Source organism: Aquarana catesbeiana, linkage group LG02, assembly GCF_042186555.1.
Source record: "Aquarana catesbeiana isolate 2022-GZ linkage group LG02, ASM4218655v1, whole genome shotgun sequence".
Classification (NCBI taxonomy): domain Eukaryota; kingdom Metazoa; phylum Chordata; class Amphibia; order Anura; family Ranidae; genus Aquarana; species Aquarana catesbeiana.
The window spans coordinates 3,447,484-3,453,483 of record NC_133325.1 but is presented as its reverse complement, the minus strand read 5'-3'; positions in this window follow the sequence as shown (position 1 = coordinate 3,453,483).

Genomic DNA, 6,000 nt, shown 5'->3' with positions numbered 1-6,000 from the left:
TGTGAAGGGCTTTGGCTCTTGGTCAACCTGAAAGGTAAGGGTGTCAGACTTGAGGTTCCAATTGAGTCCTAGGCTGCGTTGCATAGGAAGGGAGTCTGTAGCTAAGTCCAGATCTTTGAAGTCACTGGCATAATCTTGGGAAGGCCTCCATGATGACCTTGCTGTTTGATGCTATCTTATGCAGTCTAAGATTTGAAGAGGCAAGTGTGCTTTGAGTCCTCTTGAGTAGACTTATTGCAGCTTCGGGTGAAGAAAGTGATTTCAGACCATCATCTACATAAAAGTCTCTTTCAATAAACTGTGTAACGTCTTCCTCACCTTCTTGAGCAGATAGCTTAAGTCCATAGATGGCAACAGCAGGAGATGGACTGTTACCAAAAACGTGCACTTTCATGCCGTATTCTGTAATGTTTTTAGTAGGGTCATTGTCTTTGAACCATAGGAATCTCAAGAAGTTCCTGTGTTCTTCCTTGACTTGGAAGCTGTGGAACATTTGCTGAATGTCTGCAACTATGGCAACTGCTTCTTGAGGAATCTGATGAGAACACCAAGACGTGTGTTGAGATCTGGTCCCTTTAGGAGGACATCATTTAAAGAGACCCCTTGATGCCCTGAGCTGGAGTCAAACACTACGATTTTACCTGGCTTCTTGGGGTGGTAGACACTGAAGATTGGTAGGTACCAGCACTCTTCATTGTCTTTTAGAGGTGGGGCTATCTCAGCATGGTCGTCCTCAAACACCTTACTCAGGAATGAGAAGAAATGCCTTTTCATTTCTGTTTTTCTTTGAAAATTGGATCTGAGGGAAGAAAAGCGTTTCAAAGCTTGTTCTCTGTTGTTAGCAAGATGGGGTCTCTGTGCTTTGAAAGGCAGGGGTGTCACCCAGCTGTTTTCATTGGTTTTGTAGAAACCCTGTCTCATTATCTCCAAGAAGATATGATCTTCAATAGATGGGCCAATTTTGTGATCTTCTTTAGTCCTTTGGAAAACTGAGCACCCTAAATGATCTCTGTCTTCATGACAAAGAAGATTAGCGGTGTAAGGGTTGGAATGAATTACACTGGCAGGCTTCTCTCTTACAAGGAATCTGTTGGTGCAAGGCTGAAATAGGGATGATGACCGCCTTCTAGTGTCTTTGTAAAGAGAGAGTTCACGCTGGTTGGTTTGTGAACACTCCCTAGGCATACGTTGCCTATGATGACCCATCCTAGATCTAGCTTCTGGGCATAGGGGAAATTGTGAGGACCATTGATTTGTTGTCTCACCTTGTGAACTCTGATGATGTCCCTCCCAAGGAGAAGCGCTATGTCAGCCTGGGGATCCAGTTCAGGGATGAGATGTGCTATGCCCTTCAGATGTCCGTGATGAAGTGCCACCTCTGGTGTAGGAATCTCCTCTCTATCCATTGGGAACTGATTGCACTATATTCTATAAACAACTACAGAGTTGTCAGAGGCAGGGTTGTTTAACCATCAGAGGATTCAATTTGGTAACCAAAAGCTCTTCTCCCAGTTTCTTCACTTACCCCTGTACAAGTCTTGAGTAAGTATGAAGAGCTGGCTTCCTTGATTTTGAAAGTGTCAAAGAAGGCTGAGCTGGCGAGTGATCTGTTGCTTTGATTGTCCAGGATCACGTATAGCTTCACTGCTTTTTCTCTGTGACCCATGGGGTAAACTGTAGCAAGACAAATCTTAGAGCAGGATTTGTTAGACAGACCTTCTCCACAGACTTGTGTGCACCGGGGTGTAACTACAGGAGGTACTGTGTCTTGTTGCTCCCCGCCATGCTCTTCCACTTGGGGTGAGGGGGTAAGAGTCCATGGCGCTGGCCCTGGATGTAGAGCTGTGTTGTGCTCTGAGCTGTTGCACTCAGAGCAGTTGATGCTCACCTTACAGTCTTTCCCAAGGTGAGAAGTTGATGCGCAGCACCTGTAACAAATTCTGTTTTCCTTGAGGTAGGTTTTGCGATCTTGGAGAGTCTTTTCTCTAAAACCTCTGCACTTTAACAACGAATGAGGCTTCTTGTGAAGAGGACACTCTCTGCTTGGAGCCTGTGTTGGAGATACACTTGTTTTGCATACTGCAACAGGTGCGTTTTTGAAGTTGCGGGTTAGAGTAGGCTTACTTGACCTAGGGAGAGCAGAGTCAGGTGATGAGATGTTAAAACTAGGATCATTTTTAACCTTTGCTTGATAGCGAATAAAGTCCACAAAATAAGAGAATGGTGGGAAGGGGACGTTGTGCTTTTGCTTGTATTTGGAGCCTCGTGAAATCCATGTTTCTTGAAGGCTGTAAGGTAGCTTTTGCACTATAGAGTTAATGCTACGGGCTGTGTCCAGAAAGGCAAGGCCTGGCAAGTCTCCTTCTGCTTTGGCTATTTGGATTTCTGTCACTAGGTCACTCAATTCTCTCAGCTTCTGGTAGCCTTTGTTAGGAATCCTGGGAAAGTCCTCTATTCTTTTAAAAAGAGAGTTTTCTATAACTTCTGGGGAACCGTAACATTCATCAATCCTCTCCCATATCATGCTCAGCCCTCTGGTTGGGTAATTCATGTTAATGTCTCTGATTCTCCTTGCATGCTCTGACGACTCATTCCCCAGCCAATTGACTAAGAGATCGGCTTCTTCACTTGCTTTTAAATCAAGGTCTCTAATTGCATTTCTGAAGGACGAACGCCATGCTCTATAACTTTCAGGGCGATCGTTAAACTTTGCAAGTCCCTTTGCTAACAGTTCACGTCGTGCTAAGAACTTGAAGTAATATCTGACATACCTTGATCGTTGTGTGAGTAGCCAGGGGGCGCTCTGGTGTGCCAGGAACTTGGTGGGTATTTGCAGTCATCAGAGATACTGTCGCTGTGTCTTTTAACCCGTCGTTCTTCATTTTCGATTTGGTCAACTATAACGTAGTGTTTTGACTGACTGAGTGCGGGGTTACTTTCTTGCTTGACGTAAGGCCTGTGAATGGCGGGGGTTGATTCCACTCTCGGCGCTGTAAGTGGGCAGTTGTCTAGTGTGGCGTGTCGCCACACGTATTCTGAGGTACGCTCTGTACCGTCGTTAGGAACGGATTTCCTTTCAAGTACGTTGCTGAGCCGCCCACTGGTGGGCTTTGCAAGTTCTTCTAAGATGTCTGCCTCGGCCGCAGCATCCGCTGACTCCTTCTCTGCAGCTAGTTCCTCCAATGCAGTTTCCATACATAACTTTTCTAATTTAAGTTGCATCTCTTTTTCAGCGAATGCAGCTTTTATTTCTTTTTCGGTGAATGCACCTTTTATTTTGGCCTCCTTTGCCACAAAGTCAGCTTTTACTTTTGCAGATTCCGCCTTTACGTGGGCAATGGCTATTGTTTCGCTTTTCACTGACCTCCTTATGCTCGTGGAATAAACTTCTGATCTTGCTGTGAAGTGCTCTGACTTTGTCTGTGACATGTTGTCTGGCGATATGGAAGCTGATAACACTGCTGTATTACTGGCGTTCTGTATGATAGCCGTGCTTAGAAACCCATGTTTTACTGCTGTTCTGTATGCCAGCCGTGCTTAGAAGCCTTCGTTTTACTGTTATGCCCCTCACTACACGTGACTGAGATGTATTCGGGCACACTGTTAACTCCTCTCATACCAATGCATTCCAGTAGGCGCAGAATCCTTTTGAACTTGTATTGATACAAGATAGAGTAAAACTGTAACAGATACAGACAAAATGCAATTAATAAAGATCATACAATTAGTGTCTCCCTATCTATCTAGCTAAAGACACAATTAATAAACATACTGAAGATGAATCTGGGTGGCTAGCGTAGAGCATGGCAGCAGATGTACTTGGTTCCATAGGAAAGAAAGAGGAAAAGACTGCAGGAAGCTGATGCAAGGCCTGATGGGATTAAAAGTATGGAGGCTTGCATGTACCAAATCTAATCAGCTATTCTAAATGACTACATGAAATAGATATAGCGCAGTTATACAAAATGGCCATTAGATGACAGCATAGAGCAATCTAATTAAATCAAAGAGTCAATAAGAAAATCACAAGCCTCATTAAAGAAGGCATGACAGGCAGACTGGAAAAATGGTGCGGCACCCAGCACTGGTGACTCTAGGAACAAAATATAGGGGAGACACATAAGATATAAGATACCTCATTCAAATCTGGGTGGGGAGGCGGCGCAATAATTTTGTGCATTTAAAAAAACTAAATAATTTTTATATATTTATCTATATATATATATTTAGTAATATAATTAATATATAAATATATACACACACAAATTATCAGGAGTATCGAGCACTCAAGCTCCTCATTTGAACATCCGAGGTTTTGGTTAGGGCATCTCCTTGACTGTATGTCAACCTTTAAGGTGATTAATATGGCCAGTCTCTGGGTAGAAACCAAACCTGTTGTAAACCTGCCTTTTACCAGGACTGTCATAGAAATCCATCTGCCTATCTGCCAACCGCAAGTACCTGTTTGCTTTGCTCAGTTAGCACCTGCCCCGGTGTGGTAGTCAGGCACTATAGCATTGTGTCTAAGACCTGAGGGCAACCACGTACAGGAAGGCCTGCTTGGCTTATGTGAAAGGGGTCTGCTATAGGCGAAGAACACAGAAGCCAGCTATAGTGTCTGACCAGCTATGTTGGGGTAGACGTGACAAAAATGTATTTATAGGTGGGAAGTGTCATTTATAAAGTTTATAAATTAGAGTAAAAGTAGAAATGTCACTGTGTGAGTTATTCAACAAGCAACCATGTTTGCTTTTGTAGTAAACTAATGAGAAAATATCTGCTTTTGCAACAAGGTAAAGCTTCTTCAGTAGTATTTTTTAATAGTTTTAGTAATTTTATTTTAATCATTATTACAAAAGATAACAAATGTCCCAGTCTCCTGTTCTTACCTTGCAGGGAAGTGAGCATTCAGATCCCTGGTGGTCAAGAGGACCGCTAAATACCAGGGCCAAGGTAGGCCATGAGTTCAGATGTATCTCAGTATCTCTCTCTTGGAGCTCTGGGAAGTGGAGGTGCTGCGCTGGCAATGGCATAGATATTAAGGAATCATTTTCAATGTAAAAAACACAAAATAAGTAACACTAGTTTATTTCATATATACATCAAAAGAACATTTTTGCAATGAATGCACTCCTTGACACAGACCTTTACTAACACACACTGATATACTCACACCCACTTAAAATATACATATACACACAGACACACACTGACCCATAAAGACAGACACACAGCTTAACTGACAGACACAGTGACCAATGAATGAACTGCCTCGTACACAAAGACAGACTGACCCCATACATACACAGAGTCACAGACAAACCCCATACACACTCACATTGACCCATATACCTACAGACTGACCCATACACATTCACATTGACCCATATACCTACAGACTGACCCCATACACACTCACATTGACCCATATACCTACAGACTGACCCCATATACACTCACATTGACCCATATACCTACAGACAGACCCCATACACACTCACATTGACCCATATACCTACAGACTGACCCCATACACACTCACATTGACCCATATACCTACAGACAGACCCCATACACACTCACATTGACCCATATACCTACAGACTGACCCCATACACACTCACATTGACCCATATACCTACAGACAGACCCCATACACACTCACATTGACCCATATACCTGCAGACTGACCCCATACACACTCACATTGACCCATATACCTACAGACTGACCCCATACACACTCACACACACTGACAAATCAATATTATTTATTTACAAAAAAAGTCATACAAGATTATCATTATAACATCCTAAAAGTGGAGTGTACTGTTAACACTTACTATGAAGTGCTCAAAAACTCATGTGTGGATCTATTTGATTCCTCCACATCCAGGTCTAGCGTTCGTCATGCATGTGTGACGTCACTAAATTGCACAAAAAAAATAAAGAGAGGGATATAAATTAGCAGAAATGATTAATGGAATTATGGAAGGTGAGT